This window comes from Galeopterus variegatus, unplaced genomic scaffold (genome assembly GCF_000696425.1).
Source record: "Galeopterus variegatus unplaced genomic scaffold, G_variegatus-3.0.2 Scaffold7648, whole genome shotgun sequence".
NCBI lineage: Eukaryota > Metazoa > Chordata > Mammalia > Dermoptera > Cynocephalidae > Galeopterus > Galeopterus variegatus.
Window position 1 is genome coordinate 33,845 of NW_007733759.1, and position 18,678 is coordinate 52,522.

General features: G+C 39.7%; 1 long non-coding RNA gene across 1 annotated transcript in view; it reads right to left on the reverse strand.

The window, feature by feature from the left end:
- Window positions 1–1,072: 1,072 nt before the first annotated feature.
- The window catches only part of LOC103607718, a 32,950-nt gene continuing 15,344 nt past the window's right edge, over window positions 1,073–18,678 (reverse strand). Inside the window, exon 3 of the long non-coding RNA XR_551989.1 lies at window positions 1,073–1,150. This is a non-coding gene — a long non-coding RNA (uncharacterized LOC103607718). The remainder of the gene's footprint in view (window positions 1,151–18,678) is intronic.

Genomic DNA, 18,678 nt, shown 5'->3' on the forward strand with positions numbered 1-18,678 from the left:
TTCCAGCCCAACAATGGAAAAAGCAGATTGGAGCCAGCTTTCATAGGGAGTCCATAGATTTTTAAGAAATAAATGTCCTGTACATTAAATTTGAGCAAGCGACCCTCATTGATACAATAAATTATTTCTATTTTACCAAAATAAGGCTGTGCCAAGAAATAAAAAGGATATAATGCTTAGGGTGGTGAAATTACCTTTTAAAGGAAGAAAGTGTGAAATGAAATATTTCCAGCTAGATAATAAACAACATGGCATTCCAGAAAAGTGGCCTCTTCATAGCACAAAAGAAACTAAGACAGATGCTTTGGGAAATCAAGTCTTCAGTGACCTCTTGGGAAGATATAGGGTGACTTCCAGTATTAAGGGTTTTCCAGTCTCTTCTACTTAATTTTGAATGGTATGATACTAAAGACCAACCTCTTTCTTTCCCACAGAAAAACTGATTAGAGGTTCCCAAAGAAAATATTGTGGCAAACTCACTCAAGAAGATAAAGAACTCTTATGAAGTCCCAGTGCTGTTTATTGAACTTATTCCCAAACACACATCTTTTTTAGTTTCTGTTTTAGGATATTTTCCTCTCCTGTTTGGAGCTGTGAAGTAAGGACACAAAAGTTTCAACTGGTCTTCTCTTACTGTTGATGCAGTTTGTGTATATTGTGCAGTAGTAAGCCATTACTGGCGATACCCTATACTATTTATAGAAAAAGCTCTGGGAATCAGAAAAATTGCTGATGCTCTAATTTCATGTCAAGAAATTAATCCCAGTGTCCCATACAATTTATTAGCATATTATGATTAGATTCTTATTTTTCTTATTCTTCTGACATTTTTGAGGACTAATTTCATGACCTGGTTCTTCCACCTTTAAGGCCCATTTTCGCTCTCTCAGCCAAGAAGAATGATAATGCTACAGGAAGGTGCAGGACCATTGGTTCCTCAATTTGTGCCAGTTCTTACAATTCCCTATGTGGGCAACGTTCCCCTCTTCAATTGACACAGAGTGCTCAGGTGACCCTTGGTGACCCAATGAAGAGATAAACTTTCATATTAGTACCTTTGGAGATTTTCTGCTATTATTCTTCCTTGAAGAACCTGCATGCCATTTGCCAAGTTTTCCTTCTTTAGACGATGTCAGGGGGTCGTCAGCACCTACAGTGGGGGCGGGGGGAGCAAAAGAGCTGTCAGTTGCCTTTCACCAGCAATTCCTCCCATCTTTCAGACGCTGCCCTTTTGCAGCCTCAAAGGAGGATATCATTAGGAATAATATTCTCCAAATTTCACCCAGACTGATTTTCTATCAATCACTCGCAAGAGTCTTTGAAGCGTTGTGGGTGATTCAGTCTTTTTGTAGAAGTTTCTATTTTGACCCCTTCTTCATCAAGGGAAGACTTTCCATCAGATTCATTTCATATTATTCTTTGACTGGATTTCATAGAACCAATAAAGAAGAGTTTCTTTTTAAAAGTTTGCAAAGTGTTCCAAGTTTAAAAGTCGAGTGATGTCTAATTTCAGGTTATGAGACTTATTTTAAAGGAAAATGCGCTGAATCATAAAATCTCTCAAAGTTGCTGCAAGGTATTATTTGATGAGTAGTAAAGTAAGCATTTACAAGTGGTTGCATTTGTTAATATTCTTCATTTATGACGGTTGAAATATGTAAGTGACTAAAATAAATTTAGATGCTTTGAATAAAAGGAAACACCCATTTTAATGCATTAAGTATTTAATGAAGCAATCTTGCTGCCATAAATAACACATTTTAACAAACATACATTATATGTGTGTATATGATATATCAGATAGAAGAGGAAATAAATAAGATAGAATAGGAAAATGACACATCCTATTAAGAACTCAAAATTTCCTTTATATTTAAAAAATACTTCTCTTGCCCATGAAAATATTAATGTTTAATAAGGCATTTCATTTGGAGCTTTCTTACCTTTCCACTGGTGAATACAATTATATGTTGGTACACACAGAGGGGAATCTCAAGGGAATGGGTGCAGATTATTTCCCTCGATAGACCTCGAATCTCTTCTTGTTCTGAGCTGGCCTTGGTGGTTCAGGTTAAATGTGGGCAGTTCCAGGCCCTTTGCTCTGTTCTAGAAGCATCACTCCCACAGCAAGATCACAGCAGCAGTTCCTCCCTGGAGCTTGCCTGTTGCTGCAGTACTTATTTTCCTCCCACGCCTCCCTTATCATGTCTCTTTCCACTCTGAGAGCAGCTACACTTTGCCGCCACCAGTTTTACGCCACCCTCTGTAATCTAGCACGCCCCACCCGTTAGGCATTTAGACCACTCCCGTGTGCTTCTCATCCTGGGAGTTGGTGAGTTCTAGGAGAACTTTTCCATCCTGTTTCCATGTCTCTGATAATATCATAAATTATTATAAGCATCATGCAGATGTCCACTTTTTACATATGTTCTGGGAGGACATATAAGAGTTTATGCTTATAATTATGTGGACACCTTGTGATCTCCTGAAGTAAAAACTTACATTTGAACGTGATGTCAAAAGTATCTGGTTGTGGTCACGCTGACATAGACTAACGACAAAATAACACCATCTTTTCTGAGACTGTTCTGAATATGCTCCTGGGGGCAGCAGACTCCGGAATTAGATGCCTGAATTCCAGGCTACAGCATTCACTGGGTACATGACCTTGAGCAGTTAATTTCTCTATGCCTCAGTATCCTCCTCTGACAAATGTGGATTAAAAATAGTATGTAGCCCGTAAGGTTGATGTGAGGATTACATGAGAATATTCATGTAACAAATTTAGAAGAGTTCCTGGTACAATAAGTGTTCAATAAATGTTGGCAATCATTATTACTTGAGTTGAACAATTTTTTAACCAGTAATAAAGATACAACTTCTCTTGCATATTTGCAATCAAAAGACATTTTCATGGGATGGGATCAGTTTTCTTAAATTTTATAAATGGAGACTTTGATTTCTCATCATTAAAATGATAATATGTGGTAGACTAATGTAATAATTTAATTGTTACAGGGTATGGAAAAAGAACAGAGGCAACCTAAATATCTGCTTGATATGTGTAAGCATGTGAAAGTCAGATACATTCTGCTGTGTCATATGAAGTTTCCTTTATTCACCAGAATAAAGTGACAGAATGACTGAGTCATTACGGTTCTCAATTCCATAATCTCAATCCCAGCAGATGTACTGCCTGGAACCTTTCTTCTTTATAAGTCCCAATTGGTGCCAACAGTTTGCTAGAAATAGGCATAGTACTAAATACACAATAGAAATTTGTTTCACTGAAATATTTTTTGCCCAATTTCAGTAATGAATACTTGGTGAAAACAAATTTACTGTTTAGTTTCAACAAAAAAGCATCATATGGCAAATAAAATTAATAATATTAATTAGAATATTATTGATTTGTGGTTTTGTTTATATTTAATTAGCAACTTATTTTGGATTTTCAATGACATAAATACAGTCATGTGCCACATAACGACATTTCAGTCAACAGACTGCATATATGACAGTGGTCCAAGCAATAGGCTATACCATATGATATAGCCTAGATGTGCAGTAGTCGGCTATACCATCTAGGTATGTGTAAGTGCACTCTGTGATGTTTGCATAACAATGAAATCGAGTAATGACATATTTCTCAGAAAGTATCTCTGTCAAGTGACGCAAGACTGCATACTTACATAAATGGGTATTTATGGTTATACAAACATAAAGCAACTTATATCTAGGTCCTTTGGGTACTGATTTCACTAACATTTTATTAGATAATAATGCAACTCAATACTGGAGCGCCGCGGTCTACTGCTCAGGTTGACAAATGCTGTAGGGAGCACCCATCAGCCTGGCTTCCCCAGGGTCCCTCCCACAAGAGGCCCTCTCCGTGCTGTCATTCCTGCTGTTCTTTTCCTGGAAAGATCTTTTCTCTCCTTCACATAGTAAGATTCTAATCATCCCTCTGGGATCAGCTGAAATCCCACTTTCTGACAACCTTAATTTTCATTAATCTCTCACCAGAACTCCTACAACACTTAAAATCTGTGCCACACAATGCAGCGCTCAGTTATATAGTCTCCACCATTGTCACTGTGACCTACATGGGTGATGGTCTTGTCTCTCCAGTCAGGTTTCAAGATTCCTCAGACTGAGGGTTGTGTCTTGGGCTTTGTCTCCATCTTATACTCCAGTCACAACGTGGTCCCAGTAACTACCAGAAACGGTTGAGCATCGCTGTAAAGTACAGTCAGGACCTGAGTCCCATATTAATCGTTTGTTTATTTCAGTGTTTATTTAAGTTTTGGTTGCAAATATCTAATCTGAGATCCTGAATGGCTCCTCAGAGAAGAATAAATTGTTGGCCCACAGTCCTGAAGCTGGGCCACACAGACTTGAAGGGACCAGGGAACCAGTGACTTAGCTGTGGGTCATTTGGACCCTTTCTTTTTCTTAAGTCAGACCTACAATATTTTCTGTAAGCAATTACTCAGCACAAGACTCAGATATATTTATGTGTATGTGGAGAGAGAGAGAGAGAGAGAGAGCACTCTCATATGAGTCTCAGGTTTTCTATTCCTAAAATGAAAGAAAAAGGTAAGATTGCAAGATCTCCCAAATCCCTTCCTGCTCTAAAATTCTATAAAGTACTGGCGCATATGCCCATTAATTTGATATTAGGATCCCCAGATAAGTGTGAGTGTGTGCCAGAATTTCACCTGTTGATAATATGTTGGGAAGTTAAGCTTGATAGTTTAACAGCTGTACCTTAAAATTTTGGTTTGGCTTCTCTCTCTGTTAGCGTGTTATTGCATTTAGCACTTGTGAATCTATGCTATAAAGCAACTAGATGATTGAACTTAACTCTTTTAGCTTTTGCAGTTGTTCAGAAACTGAGCTGCATTTTCTGGCTCTCAAACTTCATAAACTCATCAGATTTTGCTACAGAGAAATGCCATTAAAATAACACTCCTCAATGGAAAACACTAGCATCATTCATAGTCACTGAAATGCTGAAACAGTAACTGATATTTTTAAACTGTGAATTGGAGGCATTTTTTATGCTGTACACATACACGCATTTAGACAGATGCGTAAGGTAAATGTTTATTTTTCATATGCAGTTGTCCCTTCTTTAATTGCCTCCTAAAAGTGGCTTTAGTCTTATTGCAGAAGAGCATTCTGCCCTTGCTCCCTTTGCCTTGGAAAGTAATAACCGGTTCCAAACTGCTTTCCCTAAGGAGTTGCTGGAAGGTCCAAAATGTCCTCATTAGAAAACTTGCAATGAACCACACAAATCTTGCCATTGTGGATAGTGCATGCATGTGGGACTATTACTTCATGCACAATGACATGAGATCAGAAAACATGTGAACAGGAAGCCAAACCCAAGAGAGAGTTGGGGGGCTTCCAGCTTTCCATGGAGCACAGAAATGGAGCAAAATCCAGCAATACTTTGGACTCAGGTGTCTGGGGGACTGCACAGCTGTGACCTATCCACTCTTCAAACATTATGTAGGCAAGCACAGTGGCTCAGGCAGCACTCGGTCTGGAGTAAATCATTGTGTCAGCAAACCTAAAAAGACTGTGGTGGGTGTAGCACTTTCTTGTGAAGCCAAGACTTTAAATAAATGCCTTGAGTAACCTAAATGTGAAATGGCCAGCACCATATAAGGAAGCTCAGTATATTCTTCATACTTTCAATTGTGCTAATGGGAATTCTCCCAAATATATCTTGCTTCCTTTTAAATAATAAATTTCCCCATGATGCAAACTCGTCTTATTCTAAAGTATATATTTGGCGATTATTTTGCATAGCTGAGATGTTAACAGTTCCTTTTTTGGGACTCTTTTTTTTTTATGGTGAAAGCATTTTAGCAAAAATAGAAACATTTTTTATCATTTCAAAAGTCAAACATGATATCTGAAATTTGATGAATTTTTAGGTGAGCCATCAGAAGAAGCTAGATGGAAGTCAGATTATAACCAAATACTACCTTTCTAAGAAGTGATAGGACTCTTTATATTTAGAGGTGGAAATAACTTCTTAAATCTGCTTTAAATGTGTTGATACAGTTCACCTACCAGAAAGAAATATTATATGACTTTGCAAGACTAGCCATGAAGTCTGGGGCTAAGCCCCTTTCGTAATAAATGGCATTTGCTCTGAAGTGTTCAGGTAGGGTAAGAACTCTGAAATCCAGGAAATCCGATAGAGGCTTTGCCGTAGAAGATTAAGTGCTGAGCATAGAAAGGGCGAAAGGGTATATGGAAACTAAGGTTATCAAGTAATCAGACCTCAAAGATTTATAAAGTCACAGCTTCCTGTCTGCTAATCAGATTGCTTTCTATTCTTTTGAAATGTTAAAATTCTTCCAGTTGTCATTTTCTGAAATGTTACCCCCCCACCCCCACCCCCCCGCCGCCTTCTAACTATGGACCATTCAAGAGTATGGGAAGAACTTGCTGGAAGGATGAAATAGTTATAGACCAAGTAATGGCCAGGTAAGAAATGATCTCTTTTGCTTTTATCCCCTGAGTGGGTCCCCTAGTTCAAGGGAAGTGGAAAATCCCTGCTAAGAAAAGGGTTTCTTTTGGATGAATAAGTATTAATTCTTTATGAATATATGCTTTTTATAAATAAGTATTATACTAGCATACAGATCTTTTTCCCAGTCTCTGATCATTTCCGAAGTCTTAGAGGAAGTAAAAATTACTGTCTCTGAGGGTACATAGCTATTGTCAGGACCTCCCTAGACACGGCTTTCCTGTTGAAAAGTTAATGGGAAAACAATCCAGGGACACAAGATTAAAGCTCTGAGCCCAGTGAATCCAGATACTGATGTTTATTGAGGGCATTAGAGCATAATAGGAAGAGCCCAATCTTTATGTTTCTCCTCAAAATTTTAGAGAGAGAAAGATCTGGCAATTAAAACTACTTTTTATTTTTACTCAATGTTGCAGCCTAACCTCTTAGTGAGATCTCAATCTGACACAACCCCATACTAACTAACTCAATTTTCTTCCATAAATCTGTTCTTCCTCTTGTTTTATGGTATTCCAGTTTAGCTACCCAGTTGCCCAAGCCTAAAACTAATTTTACAGACATTTCGTTTTCCTTCATTCCCTTTATCCAGTCCCAAGTCAAGAATGTTCTACCTTCTAAATATCTCTGGAATCTGTGCGCTATTGACCACCTATACTGCTTAGGCCCTCAGCATTTCCCACTTGATCACTACGATCGCCTCTTAACTGGTCTCCTGGTTTATAGCATTACTACCCACAGGCCTTTGCTAGACCCACACTTCATATGGGATACTAAATGATCTATATAAAATCTTTCTAAAACGTAAATCACATCTGCTCTCCACCTTCTCAGTGCCACACAAAGTCTTCCTGTGTCTCCCCATTGATTACAGAGTTATCCTGAAAGTGCTGAACCTGGGTGAGTTAAGGAGCTTGTGCCAGGACGCTTCCATCGTTGAGATGGGTTTGCTACAAACAAACAGATAAACAAAATAGTCCATTGAACCAAACAATGTCTTAGTGATGTAGTGGGTATACATTCTTATCTTGATGAGAACCTGTAAAACAAACTGTTTGCAGATCAGAGGCTGGTCTATGGATGAGTGTGTTTCACTATAGTAAATAGGTCCAAATGCCTGGGCATGAAGCACCTGGATACTGATCACTGGGCACTGACCAGCCTTGACTAGATTCCACATTCTGCAACCACTTGAACCAGTTCCTGTTCCAGGCTCTCTTCCACCTCCTGCTCTCCCATGCTCTTCTGTTCTGGAATGTCCTTCCACACCTCCTGCTCATCCTTGAAAACCCAGACAATCGACACCACCTTTGTGAAAGTGCCTTTGGCTTTCACTAGGCAGAGATAACCACTCTGGTCTCAGTGCTGCCTCTTAATCCTGAACACACTTCTATTTTTGCAGGTATTATACTGTTATGAAAATAATCTGTTATTTTGTCTCCTTAGACTATGAACTGTTCCAGGGCAGGATGTTAACCTTATTTACCTTTGTATCACTAGTGCTCAGCACAGCATGCAATACATAGTTGATGCTCAATAAATGAATGAATTGAAAGAGGAAAAAAAATAGAGTAAGTAGAAAAGTATTACTTCGTTTTAGTCCTTTCAATAATCCTCTCCTTGGGGAAAGTAGTATTGGTCTTATTTCATGGATGTGAAATCAGAGGCTGAAAATCTTAAAGATCTTGCCACCAGTCATATAACCAAGTCCTAATGGCCAAACCAAGCCTCAAATCCAGATCTCTTCAAAGTTTGTGTTCTTTTTACCATGAGTGAGTATGCCTTTGAGGCTAATGTTGAGATTATGTGGCTGATCTTTGTAATCAAATTAGCCAGAGTATAGAATTTAGTGTTGACAGATCACTTTCAAATTTAGGGGTAAAAGCAACTAGGATACAGTCTCATTTTTCAACTTTAATTATGCCTTGGAATTTCTTGGGAGCCACAGAGAGTTCTAAGTGGAAATGTCATCTAAACAGAATCTTAAAAATAGACATATTTTATATCGTTTTTCATGTTTATTGAATAAATAAAAAATAGCTCTATTGCATTCTGAAATTTGATGTGAAATTTCTCCACTTGGTCTATTTTGGATATTATACTATCCTGTAAAATACTGAGTACTAGATAAATACAACAAATGTAAGAATTCAGGATAATTAGACATATATATATATACACATACACACCAAAATACACATATTATATATGGTCTTCACATCTGTTTATCTAAATATAAAGACAGTCAAGCTCAAGGGATTAATCACAGCCCTTATGGCATTAAAAGTGAGAGGCCTTGCTTTTCTACATTATTACCGATTTATATTTCTTAGTTTTCTTGCCTGAAATATTATTAAGACAATAATTTTCTATGTTTCATAGTACACCAAGTTATAATCATGATTTTATAAATGCAAATTGTACAGTTACCCAAAATAGAACTTTATTTTCTTGGATTGTTCAATTAGTGAATCATAGTTTCTAACTGTTCAGAAGTCATATCTTTCTTAGTGTTATTCCAGGAATTTATATTTGCCTTTTGGTGAAATGCACTTTCTCAAAGCAAAGAACATCATTCCTGAGAAGAACACTCTGTTAATTCAGCATTCCTTATAGGAATGTAGTTTAATAACAGGGTTTTGCCAGTGCTTAAGAAGTTACTGTCCGTGTCACTTTAATATTAGACCCTTTAACTATGCAGTGAAAAATTTAATAAAAATTCACGTGTCCACTATAGTTACAGTGTTTTGTATAGTTTACACAAGCCAGTGCAAGCTTCTAGGCTGCACTGAAGGATGGGATTTATTTCATAGTGTGAAAAGAAACTTTCAACAATTATATCTGAATGAAATTGAGCACCCAGGGCAGACAAACTGTAGATCAAAGTTGTTGCATCTTTCTCGTTCCCTAGCAAACCAGGTGAATAACCAGGGCTCCCCTCTAGGGCAAGGAGACGTGTGAGAACAGCCAGACATGACCAGGATGCTTTCAAAGTGGCCAGTTTCAGCACCTGCCTGGGTGCTATTTTGTTAAGTGAATGATCAACTGAAACCTCTTTCCCTTCCTATTATCCTTAGGAGGGACCAAATTGGGTGGGGAATTTTGGCCAGAAACGTACTTTCAATCATCTAGGACTCTGAACGAGGGAAACGATTCTCATGAACACATAACATGAAATGTACGAGGGCAGGAAGGAAAGTTTACCGTCTTCCTTCGTAAAGCAAAAGCAGAGCATCATACTTACAAACGCCGCCTTCAAAATCTTCTCTAGAGAAAAAGCTCTGGGAGCAGGGAGGAGGCAGAGGAGCAGAGATAAGGTGGCAGCGGGACTTCCTTCCTCCCCGCGAGGGGTGAGTCATTGGTCCGTATCTCCCTGACCTCCTCGGAGCGCCGGGAGCGGGGCAGGCCCGGCTGTGATCGGCGCTGCGCGGGCTCCTGGCCTGCGCGCCTCGGTGCCCCGGGTGGGTTTGCTGTCTGCCGCCACCGCCGCGCGGCCTGACTCCGGCCCCGGGACGCAGCGGGGACCGCCTGCGGAGGGCTCGCCGGACGACGAGGGTTATATAAGCCCGCGCATTACTATCATCACACACCCCCGTACAACCAGCGCTGCCAGACAAACAAAAGGCAGTTCCAAGAAGAGGAGGAGCAGACGCAGAAGTCACACTGGGGGTGAATTTCGGGACACCGCTGAACAGACTAAAAAAAAAAATAAAATAAAATAAAAGGCAGCTCAGTCCGCGCGTGCAAACCTCGGCAGCAAGGCGCGCGCCGCAGCGGGCAGGCGCGGGGGCCGCCGGCGGCAGGACCGAGTGCAGGAGGAAGATGTGGGATCTGGCAAGCCAGGCGCGCCAGAGACCAAGTGCTTAGTAAACACGGATCTGCCTCAGCGCAGACCAGGTGCTTGTGCTGCCTGTCTTCACTCCTGGTCTCTTGTTTTCCTAATGATGACTTGCAAGGAGTTCCCTGTGCTCGGCCCAACCCTCTTTTTTAAGCGTCTCTGGGTGTCTACTCTTTTCTCTGCGGGAGTAATAAACGCAGCCAGAGGGTGCTTTACGCCAGAGCCTGGGTCATCTGAGAAAGTTCTGATTTTATCCGAGCCCCGAGCTTCCCTGCCAACCCCCACCCCCCAACTTGCTACTTGTATTTCCTCTAAATTATTATTATCCTGCCCTGCCCCTGGCACTGCTCCCCAACCTGTAAAGAAATGCCTCATCCTGGCATTCAAAGCCCACAATTTTTGTCTCCACACTAATTTCCCACTTCCCATCCCGCCCTCCTGCCTCACCTACTCCCCAGCACATTAGAATATGAATCATTCTCTAAAGATGGCCTTTTGGTTCCTGCATTCCCTGTCCTTACTCACATCCCTCCTCAGCATGCAATATCTTCACCCCCTTTTCCTTCAAGGCTCAGCTCAAATGCCCACAAAAGCTTTCCCGAATTTTCCCTTTTCTTCCTGTTGACTCTGCTTCTCTGCTGTGGTTCCCGATGGTTGTATGTCTTCATAGGTTTGGGACCTTGTGGCCTAGGGCAGGACCCTGCATAAAGTAGGTGCTTAGTGAGTGTTTATTGAATGTGACTGACACCTGACCCCATCTTACCTGCGCCATCACCTAAGTGGGCTTAGGTGAGAGCCACCACTGGGGTGATGGAATATTGATGTTTGCAGAGATGTGCACTAGGTTCATGAGGGTTAATGGTAACTCCCTACTTTTGTATATGTTTGGAAATTTTTATAAGTTAAAAAAAAAAGAAAGCTTTTATAAAACATGGAGGGGAGGCAGCTAAACTTCATCCGAGTCAGGAAAACAGGTATGCTAGTATCTGTTGAGCCTCTGCTACTGCACATTAGAGGACCTATAAAGTGGAGCTTATTTTACAGGATGCCGAGAAAATTCCCCAAAGGTGAGATTTTCAGAAATCACAGACTTCTGGGATGCATTTTACGGGGCAACTCCTCCACTTTTGAAAGAATGCGGGCTATCACAACACCAGCTCAACAAAGGAGCAACAGCTCTCTGGTGAATTGTTTTATGATATGGGGCAAAATACAGAACACGAGCTGTCAGGTACTGAATTTCTCGTGGCTTTGTATTAAAGTGTTCTTAATGACATTTCCCCTGTTATTCTTTGGGAAAAAGCAACGAACTTTAAATTCCATCTGTGGTGGTTGGATTGGCCATGGTGTCATTTAAGAGATTTGGGGGTGTGTCTGCACAGTACATGCTCTCAGTGCATACAGAATGTTCAGTGAATTAGAAGAATTTTCCACCTCCACTAATTTGGAACAATCAAAACCAACTCAGGATCTGAAGAATTTAGCCTCAAGTTCTGGGGGATTTGGCTTCAGGAATAACTGAGGTCTCACTGCAATCTAGTAGCTCAAAGTGTGGACTCTTCCCCCATCTGGTTCTGCTCAGGACAGGGCCATAACCTTTATTATTATCTACCACCTATGAGTCCCCACTAGATTTCAGTCTCCGGGCTAGCTGCTTCACAGGCATTCTTAACCTAGCAATCATCCTAAAATAAAACTATTTTTATCCTCACTTTACAGATGGGAAAAATGTCTGGTTGTACAGCTTAGAAAGTGAGAGAACCAGCGTTTGAACCTAATTCTGTCTGACTCCATAGTCTATAATTTTTCCATTCTGCTGAAAGCTGGAAGGATGTCATCTCATTTGCTAGTTGTCAAACTGGGTTCCCTGGAGCTCTAGGTTTTCTGGGAGGTACTTCAGTAACCTTGGTGGTATGTGGGAAGGGGACAAATGTAAAGGGGAGGCCAGGTGGATTCAGTTTGAGCTTCACTCATGGGATTCAATCTAAGAAGCATCATTTATTTTTTATAGAGTGACTTTAGATTTTGTTTGCAGCAAGTTTTGCTCTCAAAAAAAATATTTAAAAACTCTTGATCTGTTTAACTTCCTCATTAAAAAGGTAAGAAACTTGAGGTCCAGAGTTGGCCTTGCCCAAGATTTTGTAACTAAGAGTGACAAGTTCAGCATTAACTTGAGATGTCCAGGCTCTGCCTGAAACACTGGGCTCCCAGTGTCTTTTATCTTGTCATTTGTTAAATCACAGGGAAAGTGGGAGAGTCTGTAGTAAGGCTAAGTTCTCTGACCTGATTGTGTATCCTGACAGTATTCTCTTTGAAAAATGGAAGGCTAGAATACCTTCACGTTGGCAAGCTAGACTATTTTTTTAGCCCTTTGGCTATAAATCTAAAGTTGGTCAACATTTACCTTGTGTCAAATTAAAATTAAACAAAGGGTTAAATATGTAATTTGTCTGGATGATTTAAGACTTTCCTCCTTTTCTGATTCAAATCAAAGTGAGTAGTGAAGGATACTTGTGCAGGAATCATTTAGCTAATTATATGGCCTTGGCCTTGAGAGTACTCTTGCTAGAAAAACTTTTTAAACACCTGTTATTGTCACCATAGTCAATCTAGTAAAAAATGACCCTTTTCACATGAAACACAATAGGTGTGGGAAACAACACAATGTGCTGCCTTGACAACTTTGAGTCCTAGCAGGCCACTGAGTTCCCCTGTTTTCACCTGATAAGCCCCCACACTCAGCAGGAAAGACTCCCCACCCGGCTTGTTCCCCTATCAGCTGCACCAGCCACACTCCACCTGGTCCTCAGCACTGCCAGCCCATGGAATTATTCCAACAAGCCAATCTCATCTTTCCCTGGAAACCGTGGGCACCCCACCCACTTGATACTACAAAGCCTGCCCCCCACAGCCTCCGCTGCCTTACTTTGTCCCTGAGTGGAGTCCCCATGTGGCCCTGCGTGGCATGTAGTGTTGGGTTGTGACCATATGACCAATTCACTGCTTTTGATCTCATCTGTCCAGTGTCAGGTGTCATGTGTTCAGCCATCCCCAAAACCATAGGGTGGGAGTCCCTTCTTCACCAATGGGTGAAGAGGAGGTGAACAAAACAATGACCAGCCATTAGTACTAATACTAAATGGAATTTTCACAGAGAACTAGTGCCAAATATCCTGTCTTTTGGAGTTTTTCTGTCAGTCTATTTGCAAATAGAAATGAATTTTAACGGAAATTATGTCAGCCAGAACTGACCTTTATTAATTTCAAGGCCCCTAAGCTTTCCCATCTGCTCTTTTTAATTTTTGTCATTCTCTCCTGGAGATTTTTGGGAGCAATAACACTGTTCTTTTTCCCGAGATGACTTAACTACAGTCCTGCCTAAAGGCAAAGAAATAAAAACATGGCCCTTCCATTCCTGTCATTTAAATCTTTACTAACTGCATTCTTTCAGTAAAATGTAGCAAAAAGAATTTTTCTCGTCACTACATACAAGAGAGTATAATAAACACATCTTTTTTCCATCTGACACATCCTAATATTAATATATTTGCAGATTCTCAGCCCTAGAAATAAAGCTTTAGATGTAATTTCTTTTTCTATTCATGAGATTTACAACAGGAAGGTCATGTTTATACTAGACTTTGGTTTGAAATTAATCTTCTTTTCTCCTTGGCATTTCTATAGAATCCAGGCACTTCATTATTTAGTCATTTCCAAATATTAAATACTTGTCATTCTTGAACAACGATCTAATCTTCCCTTTATGGGTGGAGAAACTGAGTTGTGGAACTTACAAATCACTGCCAGGACAAAGATCACTCTAAAGGTTATGGCTACTAATGCTTTCCTCCATGCATTCTTAGATTACAAAAGGATAAATGTAAACTGTTTCATAAGCAGCGTGTATGACATCTTACAACCATGAGAAACTATTAATTAAAAGCTCATATGTATTCCACCTGATGAGAGAAACTTTATGGAGTAAATAAATATATTTAAACCCTGCAACCAACCTCAACACTGAGGCTATAACCACTTCCCCTCTCTTCCAGATTGTGCCCCATACAGATCAAAATATATTCTTGGTTCAGTTGAACAAGGGTTCATTTAAACCACATCTGTTGCTCATCAAACCTCTATTTTAGGAGTGGGGAATTCTTTTTCAGAGATAGATTCTGTCTGGAAGGTCTTATGGCAACAAATAGTCCTCATTAAATTTCACAACATTTAACCAACATACATACAGTCCTCGCTTTTATGTGATTATAGAATCCAGGCAAAACTCTGCACCCCCACTTCAAAGGATTCCTCACTTGACTAATTCTAAAGAGTAAATTGATTTTCTCATCATTTGTTGTGTTAGACAATAGAAAGGCTGACGCAGCAACATTGCTAAAATGACAGCTCATTTCTGTTCAAGGGGAAGGAATTTGTGTTAATATTCTTAATGACTGGCATCTTTATGAGAAATGTGAAATCATTTATCCTTAGCAATAACCTGACTAGGATTAAAAAGTACTTGGTACTTAGAACGGAAGTAATCTGTCAGGAAAAATGATTTAGACTGATGCAAACTAACTGAATAAATCGGCTTTCTGTAGCTTCCTAATTACGGTGTGTATATTCAAGTTTGTTAAAATCAGTTTGAACTGAAGAAGAATCTGGAAAGGATCTTTCAAGGGGTGAACTGACATTCTGTTGGAGGAAAAGATAACACATTTATCGGATAAATTCCTTTGACATTTACTAAGAATTTCTGGAAATGATTTAAGAAGCAAGAACATGTAAATCAAGGGAAAACACAGTAAGTGTGTATGTATCTTGCTCGTTCAGAATAACAGTGTTAATACTTCTTGGAAATACTGAACAGTGTATTCATTGTGATGCCCTAGATTCTAAATAACCGATAATGTTTTCCATGGGGGGTTGTTCCAACCCTCTCAGGGCTGGCTTGGGCATGAGCCCACGGGACAAGTCTAGGAGAGGTGAGCACTTGGGTTAGTACTTAACAAGCTATGTATAGATGTGTCTGTGTATTCTGCAGGAGTGTTGTTCCACTCCTAATAAGCATGGTGTTGAACACCAGTTAACAAGTTTTTATTGGAATCTCAGTCTTCTCTTCCTCTCCAGCTTCACAGTAAAACTTCTTTTGCTCTTTACCAAAAACCCTAGTAAATTGTTGGAAGAAGCACTTTACCAGTTTAGGAAATTTAATTAGTATGGAAAAAAAGGTGTAAATTGCAGGAAGATGTAAACTGTCTCCATGTAATTAATGGCTGTGTTATATTGTTTAGCATTCACACAGAATTTTCTTTTGAGAGACTGTGTGGATTTTTGGAGACTTGGGTCCAAATCCTAGCTCTACAGGTGTGGATCCCCCCCTTTCCTTTACTTAGAACTAGAGTGAATAATATAAGTATAACAAAGTCCAAAAGTGAATAGCATGTCTAAGTGTGGTAGGGATACAGTATCGCTCAGTCTCTCTTTCCTTTTCTGACAGTCTTATAGGGTTTGAATGCCCTAAGCACTAGTTCAATATTATTTTCCCCAAGTGAGCAAAAAATGTACTCCCTTTTCAGGGAGCAGTAGCCAAGGGGTGACCTTGACAGTTGTCCAGTTTTCTGTGTTTAAATACAAATATTAAATGATTAAATATTAAAGGCAAAAACAATAGGGATCTCTTTAAAAAGACAATGATTGATAATAACCTGAATGTTATTGTTGTGACTTCAGCCCTGAGGACAAACAGTCACTCCAGGGATCATAAACTCAAAATGTTGGGGTTGGTGTTAGAAATTTTAAGAAAGTCTTTGCTAGAAAACAGTAGATTAGAGAAACACAGAAACAAATGAACATCGTCCAAGAAATTCAGTATGTGTCAAATCCAGTTTTAACCTCATCTTTGTGTAAGCAGGTAGGGGCATACACTACAAATGCAAAACTATACATGCCAGAGAGCAGGAGCTGGGGAAAGCCAGGGAGCAAAGACTGGGCAGAGAGGGTAAAGAGGGAGCAGGAGTTGTGGGGACTGGGCACTGAATGCGAGCTGACTGCAGAGGTTGCAGCCTCTGAGAGGTGCTGATGAGGACGCGCTGAGACCTAGACAGGAAAAAGCCTCATTCTGCAGAATCTGCAAGGAACCGAGTCTGGGGCTGGAGGGTGCATTAGTGAGAAGTGCTGAGGCTAAAGAGAGAGCCTGAGGCAAAGATGATGGACAGAAAGGGGAGTGATGACGGGCAGCGCCTGAAGGGAACTGCTTTAAGGCTTTAAACCATGCTAAGCTGAGTAACCTGAGCCCCGACATGTGATTGACTCTAGTGAATGCAGTTTTTACCTTGAAATTCCCTTACACTGCAGTAAAGTTAAGAAGTGTGAGAAGGGTGTCTACGTGCTGTGTTGCAGTGCACAGGGTAGGACTGGGGTGGTGTCTGAGCCCATGTCTTCCCTCTGACTGGTCCCTTCCTGAATCATTGCCCAGTGGGCTGCTGTAAGGGGCACCTCAGAAAGGTGGCTGTGTATCCTCCCCTGTGACCATGGTCTTTGCCAGAGCCTTCATCTCTTTTTATCCTAACTGGTCATAGCAAAGGGAAAAATCGTGAAATCCAACCAGTGGTGAGCCTGGGGATCACTTTTTGTCTTACGGACAAGAGATGGTAATATAAAAGAGGTTATCCAGACAGTCAAAGGTCACATCTGTCAGATTATAGAAAGAGCAGTTCAGCTTTCCAAGGGCTCACTTAAAAATCACTTAAAAGTGAAATTTGTTTTCTCTCTCTCTCTCTCTCTTTTTTTCTGGCTTTGGAAACTATTCTTTGCTGTAAAGCTGAGGTTTAGTGACTGAGCCAACTTAATATTTTAGGTCTTGTGTTTAAGTATTTACATCATGCTGTCTTAAAACGTTTTTAATAGAGAACTCCAAACATCATTCATTCATTAGCAAACATTTATTGAATGCTCCATGTGTGCCAGGGGCTGCTGTTGATGCAGATAAGCTGGGGTACCTGCCGTATCATACATATGCCTTTCCATACAAACTATGTCCCCAGGAAGAAGTCTATCAACTGCAGAATTGAAAAGATTACTAAATATTTGGGGGAAAAATTGGTTAAAATATCAACTGAGCTTAAAGGAAAAAGAGAAAATGTGGAATAAGGCCTATTTAGCTAATGGTAGCCAGTCCGGAGTCAGATCGCCTGGGTCCATCTCCTGCTTTGGTCCCTACAGGTCGATAGAGAGGATCAAGTTAGTCAAGTTGTCAGAGCCTGATTCTTTGTTTGTAAGATGGGGGCCATGATAATTCTATGTCATAGAGATATTGAAAAATTAAATTAGGTAATGTATGTAGAGCACTTACTTATACACACATGGTAAGTAGGTGCTTAGTAAATCATAGCTATTATTGTTATATATAACAAAGTAAAACATAGCATCTTTCTCAGTCATTTTGTTATGTTTTGTTATGTTCTTTAAGGCAATGTAATTTTCCCTTGCCAAATGCAACGTAAGCCCTAGAAGTTTTAGGTGTGTTCATTAAGAGTATGAAAAGGCATTGCAACGTTAAAAGGATATCCTGGAAATAGCATGGTTTCTAGAATTTAGGAAGAAGGTATCTGTTTAGATTCTGTCATTTAGTAGCTATGAACATCAATGGTACAAGTAACCTTCATAGCTTGTTACTTAGTCTGTAAAATGGGTTCAACAATGCCTGTCCTATACTTCATCTGAAACACTATGAAGGTCAAATGAAAGAAGGTTGGTGAAAATGCTACACAATGGGTGATATGATGTACAAATAAAAGTTATTATTAAATCATACTCATGAGTTTTCCTTGGGCTTTGGTTCTTGTTATTGATGACTGATTGGCAAAAGTTGTTGTTGTGGTTTATAAAAACTTTAAGTGAAAATTACTTTTCAGTTCACAGAGATAGGTTAAAGGTTTGGAGTAGGTTTGAATAAATAGAAGACCTGAATTCTAGTTTTTCACTTTGCCTCTAATCAGCTCTGTTTGTGTTTGCAAATTAGTTAGCTCCCCTGTTTCTGTGTCTCTTTTTAAAAGATTTGTATTTGAAAATAATTTCAAACATATGGAAAAGTTCTAAGAATAGTAGAAAGAACACTTGCATACCAGTTACCCAGATTCATTTATAGTTAACAATTTGCCCTAATTGCTTGCTTTATCAATTTCACTCATATGTACATATCTCTATCTATCTATCTATCATCTATCTATCATCTATCTATCTATCTATCATCTATCTATCATCTATCATCTATCTATCTATCTATCTATCT